General features: G+C 39.5%; 1 protein-coding gene and 1 long non-coding RNA gene across 6 annotated transcripts in view; one reads left to right on the forward strand and one right to left on the reverse strand.

The window, feature by feature from the left end:
• The window catches only part of LOC111947433 (uncharacterized), a 62,147-nt gene extending 54,686 nt beyond the window's left edge, over positions 1-7,461 (forward strand). For both annotated transcript variants that reach the window (XR_013655929.1, XR_002873273.2), the window contains exons 2-3: positions 7,150-7,239; positions 7,323-7,461. This is a non-coding gene — a long non-coding RNA (uncharacterized LOC111947433). The remainder of the gene's footprint in view (positions 1-7,149; positions 7,240-7,322) is intronic.
• cacna2d2a (calcium channel, voltage-dependent, alpha 2/delta subunit 2a) overlaps positions 1-18,416 on the reverse strand; it is a 207,348-nt gene that overhangs the window by 182,986 nt on the left and 5,946 nt on the right. The window lies entirely within an intron of this gene.

An 18,416-nucleotide genomic window follows, 5' to 3' on the forward strand; every position in this document is an offset into this window, starting at 1 on the left:
AATTTCAATTACCATTTTTTTTAAATCATTTTAAATAAGTGACAAAATGAGCGGTGTTGAGGAAGCAAAAACAAAGCTGTTTGGCCGATTGATTTTTCATTTTATTTTTGAGTCAACAAACGCAGCTTTATTGGGAAAAAGAAAAACACATTTCCGGTATGGAGTTTTACTTTGAAATGTGAGACACATATGCTTCCATAGTCTTCAGCAGCAGAGCCATCATTGTGTAAATGTGCGTGTGAATGGGACTGTAAAACGCTTTGGGCCTTTCTAAGAAGGTAGTAAAGCGCCACCGTTTATTTAGTTTTTAAAAACAATGTCAGAATTATGTGTTGGTTAAGGAAGAGCTAAGCATTCAGTTCTGAGGCTTGGATAAGAGGCTAAAAGGGACTTTTACAGAAATAGAGAAAAGCTGCATATAAGTCGCAGCCCCTTTCGAGCGATCTGCATTTCATTTTGCACATTTTGGTGATGCCTTAAAATCTTGCATCATATGCTATTACAAATTACTTAAAAAAGACTGTTAGACTTGATAGGTTGGCTCTGACAATTGATTAATCTCTAACATCGTATGAAAAAGTGTGGACCTCATCTAAACTGATTTTGAAGAGGAAGGATTTACCTGCCCATTCACTATCAAAGTCTCCGTAAACCAACCTCTGGAAATACTGCCAGTGACTTTGTCAAGGGCAGCCCAAAAACGAACCCCTCAAACTCCCATTTCCCAATTCCGCCTGTGCTCGCAGTGCCGCCCACGGCCCAACAGGGTTACATAATCTGATATCAGCCATTGTGTGCTCTTTAGCGTGGCTCTTTCTTTCAGAGGCAAATGTGTAGCAGTGTGTGGGTGGACATGTGGAAAACATACCCACACATTTTTCCATACATGATCAACAAAAAGCAATTCTAAATGTGAATTGTTACAAATCACATCACACTTTTATCCGTTTTGTTTTTTATTGTTTCATTTGGTTCTCTCTGGGCGCAGTGGTTAGCGCTCACGCCTCACAGTGAGAAGGCCCCCGGTTCGAATTTTAACTAGGACCTTTCTGTGTGGAGTTTGCATGTTCTCACCTAGCATGCGTGGGTTTTCTCCGGGCACTTCAGCTTCCTACCATAGTCCAAAAGCCTGCTTTATAGATTACTCTAAAGTAAGGATGTCCCAATCAGGTTTTTTGGGCCCGATTCGATTGCAAGTTATTTGATTTTGAGTATCTGCAGATACTGAGTCCGAAGCAGATACTTTTCTAACACATTTAAAAAATGTACAAATTGAATAAACAGATTCAGGTTTTTCCCTATTTTTCTTTTATCAACCTTCTTTTATCATTTAACACTAAAACAGAGCACTTCAGTGATGTACAGCTCTAACAATCAAGTAAGAATAATGAAACTATATCAACAAGTACAAAAATAGTTAACTTTCACCTAGTAAATACTGGTGATAATTAGTCGTGGAGAAAGCTTGGTCACTGAAGCTTTAGTATCTTCAGAACTGTTGAACATTTTTGATCAGATGTGATTGATATCTCCATTAATAAATTCTGAAAGTCAATAATGTTTTTCTTTTAAAAACGTTGTAGCATAAATATGATGTATTCACACGACTAGCTCATATCACTAGAGACATTTATTAGTTTAGTTTTTTGTTTTTTTTAGAGCATATAAAAAATTTTCAACCTCTTCAAAGTAAGTTTTACCATTCTGGTGTCCTGTCAAAGAGAAATACAAGTGGATCAGGTCTTGAGGGGTTAAACCCCCTTTACCTTCTGCTACAGTTACCGTCTCTGTGTGTCAGAAGCACAGTTAAAAATAAATAAAAAACAGATCTTTTTTCTGTTAAAATGCCTTTGTAGGTTGTTGTTTGCATTAAGACAACTCAATAGACAAATTAAAACATTTTAAAAGAGTTATTGATCTTTTTCCGAATCTGTATATATCTTGCTAGCTTACCTTAGTTTAGCTTAGCTTAGCTTAGCTTAGTTTAAAATATATGTGTGCGCCTCCTGCTCAAACTGGTGTTGCAATAAATTGTGGTTATCCATTCATGATATGCAGAACTCTATTTTTCTATTATTGTATTATTTATCTGGAAAAGTAAGCTTGAAATATAAAGCACTGATCATAATGAGACTAAATTAAATGTCTGATATGGATCAGGCTACACGATTGGATTTTTGAGCGAGTCATTGACCATGTGATCTGGCTCGATTTCCGATCACGTGTCGAGTTGATCCCTACTCTAAAGCTGAGCTAGATGTGCATGTGTGAGTGATAGTGGGGCCCTGCCGCAGACTGGCGACCTGTACATGGTGTAGCCCCACCCAACAGTAGCCAGGACAGGCTCCAGCAACCCCGGGACCCCTAAAAGGGATCGAATGGGTTAAGTAAATGGATGGATGGATGCTCTCTCTGTGTTTCATTAGTTTTATGTCCTCCATGCGAGTGTGCTCTCCTACTATAAGTGGCGTATAACGCCTATAACAGTGCATGTGGGTAAATCCAATCAGTATACTTATACACAGCTAAATTTAGCAGTTATACACAGAGGGTATAGCAAATAACCATGACAAAAGACTTTCTGGAGTAGTGCTTTAAGCAGTGCGTCCATGTCTGAGTGCTTGTAACACAGCAGAAGTAATGTCTTAGTGGATTACTGAACAACTCCTTGAAGAGACAAAAAGAGTCCATAAGGGGGGAGGAGTGGGGCGAAGCCGGTTCAATGAAATATAAATGTGCTAACAGAACCGTTGTCATGGAGGCAAGCCGATGGCTGCTCAAAGCACACAGCACAGCTGACAGGTTCACCTGCAACTCACTGACCCCCCCCCCTTCCACCCACACACACACACACACACACACACACACACCCACACCCACACACACATACACATCAACACACATCCACACACTCAAACACAGCCACAGAGAGCCCTTTAATCAGCAACTCATCACCATCAAAATCAAGATCATCAACACACTCTTCATCACCATTTCTATCCTCTTCTCTTCACCTACTTTATCCCTTTCTACGCTTTACGGAATGGCTCTGCTGCCGGAAACTAAAGTTGGACGAATCAATAAATACAATATGAAATTAAATTGGCTTCATAGATGAGAAAGAAAAAATCATAAAGACGTGTTTGAAGGCAAAGGTAATATGTTAAATAATGTGAGGAGGGCACTTCTTCCTGATATTAATTTCAAAGTGAGTAAAAAGAGATGAGTCACCTCTGCTTTGATGTGTGTACCTATGCCAGTTTCTTTTCCACACCTGTGACCGTGAACATTTTATCCACTGAGAGAAAGGAGGGCAGGTTCTGCGTGAGCGCTGTAAGGGAAACACAATTTACCTGCTTTGATAAGGTAAATCGCAATACCTGCACTTTGTCCCCACCTAAAACAAAGATGCCAAAATGCCTCGTTTTCCCTGCAACCACACACAGCCTCAAAAACTGCGATCAGTTCCAAATGTATCTTCCCCCTTTTGAAGTTTTATCTTTCCTCAGCCAAGGATGGTGATTCGTTGCATAGCAGAACTCCGTCTGTTCATTTCAATATGAATGGGAATGAAAGTTTGGTGCTGCTGGAGCGATAGAGATGTGAAATTGCGGATGGCATGCAGAGTGGCCTCGACACGCAGGGTTAATTCACTCCTCTTTGATGTCTGCCTGTGTGTGAAATGAGCTGTTGGTCCGGAGTTCACACAAGCACACACCAGTATGCATTTACACACACACACACACACACACACACACACACACACATGTTCTGATCATCGCACCTGACACTCGAGAGACCTCTTGAGTGGCTAAATGAGTCTACCCACACGGAAAGTGTAGCCAACTTATATCGCAAACTGTACAGCACCAGTACACCAACAAAAAGTTCCACTTTTGTGTCCATGAGCAGTAAATCCATTGCTCTGTTTGGGATTTAACGCCAAAGCATCCTCAAACATTCACTCTCATAGCATCCACATGACAATGGAAGCTAAGCTGCCTGTAGGCAAAGACTGACTGCTGGCTTCCACTCACAATGCTGATGTAAAGCAGATGATGCAGCGACAGAGCAGCAATAATCAAAAGGAAATTTTATCTGGAACACGCTATATGCATCAGACAGATAAATATGATTAAATTAGGTGAGCTGAAACCTCAGGCATAAACCTTCCGTTGGGTAACACGATGTACATGTTTAAAGATCCCCTCGGATCATGTTTTGATCTATTTTAAAAGTGTCCCCAGTGTTTTTTTAAATAACAAATTAGGTCGTTTTTATCCACAATTTAAATAAAATTAAAAAAACAGTAATTTTCTAGTATAGTTTCTGCAGAACGGCGGTAGTTCTTTAGAAATTTGCCCTTGAGTTGTGGGCGGGGCTGTTGGCACAGAGTAGGGCCACCCTTTCCCTTCCAATCAAGCCAGATGCCAGCTCAGGCAAGGAAAGTGGAAACATCAGACTGCAGGGGGCTTATACCCCCCCCCCACACACACACACACACACACACACTGTAGTGCTTACGTCACTACTACAAGCTTTTTCCAACTGCATTTTTTGGTCTGCTCTCGATCCACAATAATTTCATAATTTCATAGTAGGGGTGGGAATATACTGTATTCCTTCTTGCCACTCCTTTTCAAGCAGTAAATCAAGCTCTTCTTTACTTTAGTTAATGATCACTGTATTTAATTAAGCAAATGTGATTTAAGTGACTTTTTTGTTTTGTTTTATTTTCTGTCTTTTTAAACTATGCATTTCAACATTTCTGTTATTAGTTTGATAAATATGCGTAAATTATTTATTGCTTTGACCACAATGCTTGACATAAATCAATAAATCAAATTAAATCAAATAAAGAAATACTGAGAATTTTCTTTATACATGTCCTTCATCATCAAAAAAAATATACCAAAAGAGCATGTTAAAAAAAAAAAACAACATGATTTTTGGATTGGGTCCTCTACAATAGACACATAATGTAAGCCCCAAATGACTCAATGGATTCTCTATGTTTTGAAAATGAGGACTAAAAAACCACAAGTAAAAAACACTTCTAATGAGTTTGAATTCAAAAAAAGAAAACTTTTAATCTTGTGAAGGAAAGAATTTCTTGTTTTCTTTCAGTTAAACTGTGAACAAAAGTAATGATCTCTTTATGTATGGACATAGTTTAACCTGAGATGCTTTTATACCCTTGTGCTATCTTGTGGGGTCCAGATGACCCCACCCTATGCATTGACGTGTTCTCCCTACCATAACAAAGGTGGATATAGGTGGAGAGGATTTCATGTAAGTGAAGATAACAAATCATTAAAGAAAGAAGGTTCAGCGCACTGTCTAGTGGGTCTAGATGACCCAACTCCCAACGTTCATGCGCCTCCAAGGCACATGACAGTGAAGTTGAATGTGATTTCTTTGTATTTGTTCAGTTTATGCATGTTTAGGCAACTGTTTCCTCTTGAATTTCAAATGAACAGATTTGTTTTGTCAAAACAAAGATGTGAGTTGGCGTTCAAGCACATCAAGGTTGTGGCGAACAACTGCGCTTCTGAGCAAACCTTAGATCAAACCAAAACATGTAAAAAAAAGTAAAGGTTGTCCACTGTGACCAAAACTATAATCTCACATCTTTTCTACTCCTGCTTTAAATCATTAATATTCTTTTTTTTAAACATGTAAGGATTTTTTTAGTTGGAGAATCTGAGAGCATTCCAAACGTTAAGACAGAACATATAGTGTTTGTAGGAGTTAGTCTCAGGAAGTGATTGCATTGGTGGAGTACAAATCCCTTCAAACAACAAAGCCTTGGGGAAAGAGCCAGAGGCAGAGATGAGAGTAAGTACAGCTTGGAGCCAAGAAGTGCAGAAGAAAGATTTTAAAGAGAGCAGAAGCTTTTAAAGACAGAAAACCAAAGGCTTTAAAGTCTCAACGTTATTTTTAAAACTAGAAACAATATCCTATAGGTAGATCTCCTAAAAACTCTTCATAGGAAAGCACAGAAGGGTTACAATTGGAATTTTGTTCTAATTGATAAAAATCACAAAGAAAAGTTTGTGTGTGTCATTGGGCAGCACCTCACTTTGGAACAGGTTAAGCATTACACTCAGACAATGTTCAAATATCCATAAATTCAAGAAAACAATAAAAAAAAACTTTAGTTTCACAATAGGAAGATAAGTGGACGGGCATTTGAACAACTTTTAAATCTGTGGATGGGTGAACTTGAATGTTGTAAAAAAAAAAAAATCAATGCTTTGTTGATGACAGCCAATGAGTACTACACATTCCTGTTAATCAGCGAGTGATGTGTAATAATGTTTACTGAAATGATGTGAAAGTGGTTTTCTGATGACAATCAATAAGCTGACAGTTTACTTGACATGCGATGTGTAGCGATCTGGACTAATGTGATGTATTCTGATGCTAATCAATGACTAATACATTTCTATTATATGAGGTGTGATTCATGTTATTCTTTACCCAAATTATGTAAGAATTTTTTCTGAGGATAATCAATAACCAACTTATTTTTTTACTTGACAAAAAAAGAAACTGCACTTGATCTGATTGGAACCGGATTATGACAACTATGCAAAAATATGAAATGAAATAATAAGGGTGGGATCATTTAAATTCTCTTTTTATCATGGTGAGAGTGAATACTCCATTCTGATTGGCTGCTGGGTGTGGATTAAAAAGTGAAAAGTGATCCACAGTGATAACCGCATGCCTAAAAAAGAAGTTCCGGTCACCTAGCTTAAATGTTCTGTATCACTGCGCTGGTGTCTTTAAAACAAACTTTAGCTTCATCATCTGGACAAAAACAAGCGGTAAAACGTGAACTTTCTCTCTGAACTGATGCTGCATATATATCACTCTTTGCTGCTGCAGTCCAGTTTGGTGCAGACTCAGCCGGCTCATGTTAAAATAACAACACGCCGCATCACGAAACAAATATTCCGCTTTTTGTGAAAAAAGCGATCCAAACCGAAAAAATAACAATAATAAAGCACTGAAAACTGATGGAAAATTTATTTTTTTTGTAAGTGACCATGGTATAAGCAGGACAATGGCCATCGAAGTATCATGGTGCCTCTAGCAGTCTACAGGACTCACCCTCCCCTCTCTGTTCTGCTTTCCTGATAGGCCCCAGCTGTGGACACTCACCTCATCACCTATCAGTCTTCTTAAGGAGAACCAGCTCCAGCATTCGTCACCAGTTCGTTGCCCTTTAAGGTGCTTAGCCTGGTCATCTGTATTGAGTCTATGCTCACATGCTCAAGTTCCATGTTAACCTCGCTTCTCTGCCTCGTCTACAGGACTCATCACCACGAGTGTCCACCTGGGTCTTTCCTTCTCATGAGCAGTCTGGTTCTCGTCTGCAATCATAATCCTAGCCTCCAGCAACGCCATGACTCCAGCCAAGTCAAGATTCCCAAGCCACGCTACAACTCCAAGCCATTACTCATGGTCGCCATGCCAGTATCATCTCGCTATCGGACAATCTCCAATATACTCACCCTTGGATCCTCGTCCAGGAGAATAAATTCAAAATTTATTCGCCATCTAACTCTCCTGTGTTTCTTTCAGAGTTCCAGCGCCTGGGTCTTTCCCGCCAAGCAGATCATGACACGAAGTGTGTATTATCAAAAATGAACGCACTTTGTGGAAGCAACCGTCCGACACGAAGCAGAGGATGGTTCAGGCTCCCATGGCGTGCGTTCATTTCTGATGATGCGCACTTCGAAGGCCATTATCCTTAACTTCTCCCACTCGTTTTCAGGCAATAAATCAAATTCTACTTGACTTTGGTTAATATTCACTATATTTAATTAATCTAATGTGACTTAAGTGTATGCATCACTACAAAAATCTTTACTTATGATTATGCATTATTACACTTATTTTCTTCTCATATTTGCTGAATTTTTCTTTGTTCTGTTTTTTATTAATGCTTTTTTGTTATTTCTGATATGAGTATGATTCATCTTGTGGGAATTTTGTCAACAAGAAATGATTGAAATGAACTAGTGAATCAAATAAAATCAATAACAAAAAACACGTTCTTTCAAATGAAAGAATCTGGAAAAAAATGTAATTCATATTCCAAATAATACAGTAACATTTCAGAAACGCTAACTTCTTCTGCCAGCAAATGAAAGTTATTTAGAAGCATGATCAATCAGAAAAGTGCAGGAAATTAACCTCTGAGCATTCTGCACACCCAAACTTTGCCGCAGCCCATAAAAATAAAAAAAATGACCAAAATATTTCGATCTCAGTGGACATTCAATGTCACACTCCCTTAAACAGCATGGAATTTCAGAGCAATGAATGAAGCAGTTTGCACCTGGAATTTTTTCTTGAGCATCATATCACTCCACATTCCCACAGCAACCCTCTCAGGCCAGTGCTCTCGCTTTTTTCTTCTTCAGTCAGGCACTTCAAACACAAATGACACAAGCATATGAACACACACTCCGCATTTAACCTCAAATGAACACAACAAAGAGAGAAAGACAAAGGGAAGATCTGCATAATGCAGGATCTGTTTCTATTATAGGTCTCAGCATTCCCTTAGTCATACTTTGATACAAAAGGCTATTTTGTTTTCCCCTCTTAAAACAACTTGCAGAGGGGATGCATTTGATTTTTGTTCTTTTCCTCCGTTTATTAGGGAGCAATTAGCTACACAAACACAACCCCTAAATGTACAACAGTGGGTGTCGGGGAGACTCAGAAGCCGCTACCAACTTTGTTAAATTTGTGCTGACATTGAAGCCAGTTGGTCCTCCCCTGGAGCGGGCTTTTCACCTCTCCATTCTGGTTGTTCAGTGCATATAGCTGTAATGTGAGATAATTTATAATGCCACCAGACAAGAAACAAACAGGCTCAGCATGCAACAAGCAGCACTGTGCCTTTAAGGCCTGCACCATCATTTATTTATCACTCTAATCACAAAAGATTTAAATGTGAAAGTGTGACAGAAGACACAGAGAAAGGGGTTGAAGTTTTTAAAATAAAATAAACACCATGTCGTTGACCATTTTATTCTCTACAGTTTCAACATTTAGGTTTTATTTATTATTAATATTTATTTAAACAATTGTTGTCTTTTATTGTATGACTTACACAGATACAATTTTTTCTGCATGATGGGCTGCTGTCGGCAGATCTATATTTTTTCATTTGACAAAAACAACAACAACAACACAGTAAACCATTGGCAGGTCATCAAGCTGGTAGGCTGAGAAATCCTTGTAACTTCCCCTGGTGTCAGAAAACCAATAAAAGGCAAGAAAATAAATACAGCGTGTATGTGTTCCCCGCTATTGTCCTGTCAGCCAAAGGAAGTCGGGGGTTGGGAGTAATGACGCCGACAAACTCTCGCCTTGCTTAACATTGAAGAAACTCGCTTTTATGTGCCTCTAATGTCTGCAATTACTTTTGAGTTTGTTGGGGTTTTGTTTTGGTTAATCGTGGGTTGTAAATAGAGGAAATTTGAGGAATACAAAGAAAAACATCGCACACTAAATTGAAGATTCATGGATGGAAAACCTGACTATTAAAGAGGTCTGTTTGTTTTGGTCAGATTTGAGTCAGAACCAAAGTCAGTCAATGCTTGACCCTGAAGTTGTGGCTAACTACCAAGGTGATCAGGTTAGGTTAGGCACAATCTGTTCCCGGAGCAGAAAAATTGAACCAAAATTGCCACTATAGCTTGCGTAAACAGAGTAGGAATGTAGCAACAGATGAGCCCTTGCCAAATATAAAGCAATGATTGTTGTATTATCAAACAGAGAAAGAAAGTTAATCTGTTTACTTGTTAGATCGGGACTCGATCTGGAACAAAGGATGCATCCCGTCAGAATACACCCTAAGGCAGGGGTCGGCAACCCATGGCTCCGGAGCCACATGTGGCTCTTTCATCCATCTGTTGTGGCTCCCTGTGACTTTGGAAAATAATGAGTATTTTATAATAATTAAATTTTATTTTAGTTTTTTCATTTTTCATGGCATTTCAAAGGCGCTGCTAGCTCCGCACGAAGCACGAGCCACGTAAAAAACAGCTTCGTAATGAGCTCGTATTTATCGGGCGAGACCTGCAGAGCTGATAGTAGGAGGAGAAACGCGGGGCGGCTTCAATAAACACTCCGATCTTCTACCGGGAACTTGACGTACCGCGGGGCAGAGACCAACTCGCTGATGACAGACTTAGAGTTCGCGCCAGCGTTGCCAGATAGAGGCAAAGGTTTCCAGTCGAAAAGTCATCTGAAAACCGCCAGACCCAGCCAAAAACCACCCAACACAGCTTTAGCTTTTGTTGATGTTTTTTTTTCGTACTGGACTGATAAAATAAAATATTTTTCTAAATAAAAGATAGTTCAGACTAAAAATAAAATGTGTACAATATTGAATATTTTTTCAGCAGGCCGCCTTCTTCCATTCATTTTCTTAACCCGCTCTTTCCCCGCTATAACCTGCGTCCGGCTCTTTCATCCTTGAGCTGCGCTACACTGAGGAACGCGGGGGGAAACCAACTCTCAGCTGCAGAGGATGTGAACAGGTGAACAGGTAGAGAGGAAAAGCAGGTGGAGAGGCGGAGGAGGGGCTTTGGCTTCAAACTCTGTCAGAGAGATGCAAACACGGGCGTCAGATTCAGACGCAGCTTTCACTGCAGGAGTTGAAGCAGAGACTTTCCCTGGGATGATTTTATGAACTCAAACATGGAAACATGATTGCCATGCAGAACTCTTCAAAATAATAAACCTGATCTCTCCACATTCTCAGTGTCTACCATGCATTGATAAACAGATCGCTCCATGCAGCGATCAGACCAGAACTAGTAGTTCCTCCCAACGCGGCCGCGGTATCATCCTTTAAAGAACATAATGTACATTTGCAGCGACGTATGCTTCAGACAATGTCCGATTGGCCAATCTCCATGTCAATCAAGTCCCGTACTTCTCAGTGAGGATTTTGATTGGCTGGTGGATTTTAAAGAAGTACTTTTTTTTAAAATCTTTTCTGGCCCGCGATCTACACTCATGTCATTGAAGATCGACCGGTAGATCGCCATCGACGTAATGAGCACCTTTGAATAATATATACATGCATAATATATATAATGATGTCAAAACGGGTTGTGGCTCCGGGAGCTTTCTTTTTTATTAGGGGCGGTCCCAAATGGCTCTTTGAGTAAAAAAGGTTGCCGACCCCTGCCCTAAGGTATTCTTGACTTGCGGTGACATCTTGCGCATCAAAACGCGGTCTTTAAACCAGACATTATCTTTATCTCAGGATAACAATCACATTCCTACAGAGAAGTTATTTGTTCACTCATTGGGGGGGGGGGGGGGATTTTAAGGTAGCAGTTTTTGTTGTGTGTGATTAAAACTACATTGATTTGTTCTGAATGAGATACTGAGATGCTGAGTCTTCCTGTTCAAACAGTGTGAATTTAGAATTTCACAGAGAGCATTTATTAGTAAATACAAATGTGGACTTCACAGTCATTTTGGTGAAATGTATTTAGATGTGTTTGCCACCAAATCTGGCCCTCTTTAGATAAAGTTTGGACACCACTGATGTAAACAGAGAGCTCTTCACAATAAGGAGGGGAAAGGGAGGCGGGGCTTGCTCTGTGCCAACGGTCCCGCCCACAACTCAGAGGTGAATTTCTATTGAACTACTGCCGCTCTGCAGAAGCTATGTCTGAGAAAATAACAAAGGTTTTTGATGTTGCCTAAAAACGGCATAATCATAATCAAAAACTGGAACTGGAAACACTTTTACAATAGATCAAAAGATGACTCATTTAGTCCTTTAAGTTTAAGAAAAGATGTTCTTTGAATGCATACATTCATTCATTCATTCATTCATCTTCTTCCGTTTTGTCCCTTTCGGGGTCACGGGCTAGCCGGAGCCTATCCCGGCCACTTGTGGGCGAAGGCAGGGGACACCCTGGACAGTTCGCCAGTCTGTCACAGGGCCACAATCACACACACATTCACTCTCACACTTTACCTATGAAGCATGTTTTTGGACGCATACATATAAAAAAGTATTTTTAACTGACAAAGACTTAACTGTGAAAGGACAAACGCAATCACTTAAAAAAAAGCCAGCAGGAACAGAAATAGGAGCTTAAATGTAGGCCATTCCAAAAGATTGTGTAGCCTGTGATGTTTGACATTACCAGATAAGCAGTAGCTCTTGTGTCAGGTCGAGTTGAGATTAGACTAGATAAAGGGGGGGGCCAAGGGGGATGGGAGGTGTGAGCATGCTCTCCCTCTGCTTTAAAGGTTGATAGTAGACGATGTCATCTTTTTGAAAACCAACCAATGGTCAAACAGAGATCTTAAATTAAAAAAAAGATCATAAATAAGAGCTAAATCAGCTGTTGTGATCATTTACTGAGCGAGCAGGGTGGGGTGATGGGGGGCTGACAGCACTTTAAGGGAAAGATGAGGGGGGTGTGGATGAGAGCTAGGGGGAGATGATGTCAAGCAGGGGGCTGGGAATGTTTGACAGATTATTGTTCATTTCTGCAGTCAGCGATACTGGCGAAATCCACCGCAGCACTTTACAGAGATATCCATTTGTTGGTGCTTGTTGTGAGAAAAGCAGAGGTAAAACAGACATAAATGATCAAACGGAACAAGAGGTTTCAGGGGCAGCACAAAAGAAAGTAAAAAAAAAAAAAAACACACACCAGCACGCACACATGCTCCAGTGGCAGCACTGGAGACAAGAAGGTCTGTGTTGAACTGAGATAAACCTGCTGCTGGCGTGTGGTCAGCAGAGCAGCTTATGCAGTGTTGACAAAGCAGCACAAAGACTCAGAGGAGACAAAGAAGAAACCTGGCCTGATAAAAACAAATTGAGCTCTTATGAAAATGAACAAAGCCCTCATCCATCACTTGCAAATCTCCTCCACGTTTGCACGTGGGTGTATTGATCTTAGATGCAGCTCTCAGGTTTCCAATAATCGAGAGCGGCAGAACGGCGAGAGGAAAATGCGTGGAGGCAGAGCGGACACACCCTCTGAGCTGCAAAGTGTCGGACTGACGCAGCAGAGGGCTTTGAGATCAGTCAAATGTCAGATCCTAAATAATTCACGCTGACTTCTTATTGAAACAAATTTCAATTTCAGAAGGAAGGAGCAATTTAAACATATGTTGCGCTGGTTGGAGAGGCAAGCTGTTCTGCTGCTGTGGAAATTGTCCTGACACTGAGTGCATGCCTCTTTAAGAAAACGCGAGACTTTTAGTAAGCCTAATAGAATGCTCAAATACAAAAGTCAACTAGTGGAAAAAGTTTGGCACAGGAAATGACATGTTTTTATGCTTTTAGCTTTCTGATGCTCTACAGGGAACCGCTGCACTCGAAAGACTCACAAAGTTTTCTTAAACAAAGTGAACTCAGTTTTGCAACTGCTGCAGATTTTCTTTCTTTTTAGGAAACATTGAAGAAAAGGTCACTTTTTTTTTTAAATGTCATAACATTTTAGCATTTTTATGGAAGCTTTTAATGTCTTCTCACAGCATTGCAGCATCAGGCTATTTGTCAGTGGAAATCTGAACGTGCTAAAACTGTACAGGTCAAGTCGTTGCTGGTGGTAATGCATAAACCGACTGATTAAAAAAAATTGTGTGCCTGCATGAGTGTAACTAAACATGTCTGAACAGCAGGTGAGATTTAGCCCATGTGTCATCGGGACTATGTTTAAAATTTGAATGAAAAAGATTTTAAAAATATGTACGTTTTTCTCAATTCAAGTTTGCTTTTACAGCTGTTAGTTTTTGCAGATCCGTGCTGTGACAGATGCTAGTTAGAGACTTAAAAAATGAATACCATTCAGGCCGTTTTGCTACGCTGTTGCCAAAATAGCTCGAGTCCCTCGGCTCCTTCTTGGCAGAATAATTAGACGCGATGACCTCATCATCACCTCCCCAGCTCTCGTTCTAAACACTCAGACAAACTCTGTCTGTGCTGGTCAAACTCACAGAGAGTGAGATCTTTATTGGAAATCACAGAATTCACAAGAAAATATGTTTCATTTCTTCGTAAAGCTTTAACATGCATCCGGGTTGTGTACAAGTAAAGCACCCATGCTAATCTGCAAAGTAGAGATTTTTTTTACTGACAAACTAAATTTCTGTTGTTTTAGCCGCTGACTTTGCGCTCATCTGCTTATCCTTCCTAATGAGGAGGCCTACTCCCAATGAGGCTCCATTCTCACCAACCAGTTATTAGTTTTTCTGCACTATTTTGAAATGTATTGGTTGATGACATTTGGCCGTTTTCCTGCCTTTTTTTTTGTTCTTGGTGTCCTTTGCCAAGCCGTCTTCATGACTTTCTTCCTTTAGCTCTATTCTGCTACCGCTTTGATTTCTGCAGGCTCTACTTTTGCACTGAGCTTCGGCTACTCTACCAAACAGTGAAGAGTCAGTCTGAAACCCCTTAGGGGATATACACAGAACATTATTTCTACATACAGTATGAAGTGGGGGGGGGGGGGGGGGGGGAGTATGTGCTTCGATTGGAAAAATTGGAATCACAACTGCTGTTTGCAAAGGAAGGCTGAGTGTTGATGATGCAGCGATGAGTCTAACACAAAGGTCATGCTACCTCACTGAGTCAAGAATTGGGAGTTTCTTGAAGCAATTGATAGAATAAAGTTACTAAAGTGTTTGTATTTATTTATTTAAGCGACAATGCATACAACAAACAGTGTGGAGTCCTTTAAAAATTTAAAAATAGTGAGACACTGTAAATATGCAGGATTGTAGCCTACGCTAATTTCTATCCTCTGTGCCGTTCTGATCATGGCCAGCCACCAAGAGATAAAATAAAATAAAGTAAAAATGTACATTAGTACATTACAGTAACGTAAAATTGCATAAAATAAAATAACATAAAATTAACACAACTTAGATTACGTTTAAAACAGTTTAAAATACATAGTTCCCCAAAGTATACATCAATAAAATCGACAAAATCTGAACAATACTATGACAACTGTGACCACTAGTTTGTTTTTGTCATTTTTTGAGACTTTTTGGTGCATGTTTTTAGCTTTTGGCATGCAAAGAGCCTGAAGTCACTTCAAATCTTTTCTAAAGACATTTGCAAAAGTTATACAAAAAACAATTAACACATTTTGGCTAACTGAAACTTTATTTTTTTCTCCTTTCAAGGGTCGACCATCCCAAAATCCACACAGGTGATTTGGCTTCAGTTTACACATATCATGTTGGGAGTAGGCATGTAGAAGTACAAGAAAGTGCCCCCGTGTGGTTGCCATAGCTTACAACACTTTAGAGTCCAACCCGTTCCACCCATAATGGGATGAAACTGATTGGACCCATCCCAGGACTAACTAGACCCACATGTACTTAACTTTCTAGGACCAGGAGTGTCCAGTGGGGCAAAGCCATGCAAAATGTCCCCATAACAGACGTTAAACAAAAACACATTTATCACACAATTGTTTTGTACATTTTATAAGCATAAAAAGGGCACATATTCTATCAAGTCTGTTTTCCCGCTGCTATCGAACTCCTGTAAGGTTTTTGGTCTCAAAATGCAATTTTTCCTTTGAAATGTGCTAAATGTGTCACGGTAAACCAATAAATAATACCTCAAAAATATTCATGTTACAGGGTATTTTAAATTTTAGCTGATATTTAGGTCTTTCATTGCTACACATGTCATTTTATGATCAACATATTTTCTAAAACAGTAACAGTAAAAAATAATTTCATTTTTTTATAATGAATGTACAGCGCAGGTAGGCAGACAAAATACGCATTCAACTTTGATTTAAGAATATTTTTATTTTTTTATTTTATTAAATTGAATCAACTGTTAATTATTCATCCTTTTGTGTTTTCTTTAGATCACCTTATCTCCTTATTTTAATCAAAATAAAAACAACAGATTTCCGAATGTTTTCATAGTATTCATTTGTTGTTAGACTGTTCATGTTGTTGGAGCTCTGTTTGCGTCTGATGTTGCGCAAGACTATTTCAAACTTTAGTGCATTTCAATGCAAGTATATCAACCGCTAAGCTGACAGATGTCAAACACAACAAACAGGATAAGAACTATGGGCAGCCCTGGTCTGTTTTCATTAAAATTTACCATTCTGGTAGCTTCCACTACCTGATAATTTCCTATATCTTGCGTTGCTTAGCTCTAAATTTCCATACGAAAGTGCTGGCACATCCGCCTTTGTTGTCAAGCCATCCTTCATTCCCTGTCTTCCTCTGAGATACCCACAACCTCTGCTCAACAAGCTGCCCACTCTCCTATCCCTCCTGCACACTCTACCTCCATCTCCTCTGATCCATCACTCACCCACTTTCTCCCTGTCACTCCCACAGGCGATGCTAACATCTTGACCAAACTTGGGCACAATAAATGCCAACATGGCTTCAGGAATTTCACAACTTCCTTAGTTCTAGCTTTTTAAATCAAGTTTTTTTCACACATTACATCCGCTGTCAAAACCAAAAACAACAAGAGACACCGAACAAGCCACACTTTGCTTCACTCATCTCTTCCCGCGTAAGACAAACTCCAAAATAATTTGCACAGAGTTTAATTTTTTGGTCTGTGCGAATAAACTGTGCATGAAGAGGAAAGGGGTGCAGAGGGAGGGAATCTTGTTACCAGCCTGCATAGCCCTGGGAAGAGTTCCATCAGACACGTATAGAGAGAGGCATCCATTTAGAAAATGGCTTTTCTAGGCATGCTGGGCCATTTAGCACACCCTGTGACGACTCCTGTTTGGGGCAATGATAAATGTTCTTTCCCAGCCCGTCCACACACAGCCAGGCCAGCGCACACACATGCACACGCAGCCATATGGGCGGCCGACGCAAGACATCGCTGTGATGAACCCAACATTCCTGGGAGACTAGTTTCATTGGGTTTGGCCTAAAGAAAGCTCTACAAACACTTGTTGAGTGAACAGAGACCCAACTGAGAAGTTACTAAGTAAAGCATTTTATCTGAGCAGGAATTCTCAGCCTTAAATGACCATAAATACAGCGAATAGATGAAAAGATATTTTATAAAACATTTTCAACATCGACAATAATATAAATTTTATATTAACATCCATCCATCCATTTTCTAAACTGGCTCGATACCTTTTGAGGCTATGGGGTTGCTGGAGCCTATCCCAGCATCGGTGGGGTACACCCAGGGCAGATCGCCAGTCCACACAACCACACACAGTCACACTATTTAGAGTCATCAATCAACCCATGAAACATGTGTTTTGAAACTGGAGTGTCCAGTAAAATGCACAAGGCAAACTCCAGACAGAAATGTCCCAGTCAGGACTTGAACCAGGGCCTTCTTGCTGTGAGGTGTGGGTGCTAACCAATACTCCACTGTACAGCCCTTATATGTAGATTGATTGATTCATTGGTTTGTTTCAAGCATTAAAATACTATAAAAAAAATACAAAACACAGATCTATCAAACCCACATTTAATATTAAGTAGTACAAAAAAAGAAAAAGAAGATGATGCCGTCTTCTTGACACTGTCATTACTAATTATCATTAATAGGCATTTTTTGCAGTGATTCATACAGTAAACACACCTCACATTAGATCCATTAAATATAAGGATTAATAAATAAAGTCAAATAGAGTTTGATGTCTTGCTTGAAAGGGAAGAGTCAAACGTATAAATTGTATTCCCAGCTCTTCTGCTATAATGCTGTTCTTATCAAATCAAGTGGAGATTATTTATGTTCTACCAACATAGGCGTTACATTAATTTTAAATAAACTTAATCATTCCATTTCTTTTATAGAAACACTAAACATTTTCCAGTTTTCCATGTGTGGTTACATTTGTTTTTGTGTGTAATTGTGTGGTACTGTGATTCTGTTTTGTGTGGACTAGGATTGTAAATTTGAATGCTGTCCAGTCACAAGCATTGTGCTGGTAATAATAATTAAGCTAATCAGTAATTATCAGCATTTACAACGATACATATATCAGAGTTATAGAGGAAATGAGTAAATTATCACCCAGAATGAGAGGAAGTACTTAGATTTAGTTCAGTTTAAGTGTAGAATTCAGAAATTGACCCCAAAAAGGTAGAAAACTCACACTTTTAAGGATCAACTACTTTTTATTTTTAAATCAATAGCTGCAAAGTGCAATTAAAATAGAGGGTTATGGTAATATTTTCTAAGATTGCGACATTTTGACCTATTTTGTTTATACTGGATAAGTGCTAAAAATGAATGTCTGCCTTTTGTCGCCTAATGGCCATTACCTTTAACACCAGCACGGCCTTGTGACCTGGCAGCTTATCCCTCTTTTCTCTGGGATGCATCACTGTCACCAGCATAGCACCAGCTATCTAACATCCCACTGTTA

This window comes from Oryzias latipes, chromosome 5 (genome assembly GCF_053564925.1).
Source record: "Oryzias latipes strain Hd-rR chromosome 5, Olatipes_Hd-rR_3.1".
In the NCBI taxonomy this organism is placed as follows: Eukaryota; Metazoa; Chordata; class Actinopteri; order Beloniformes; family Adrianichthyidae; genus Oryzias; species Oryzias latipes.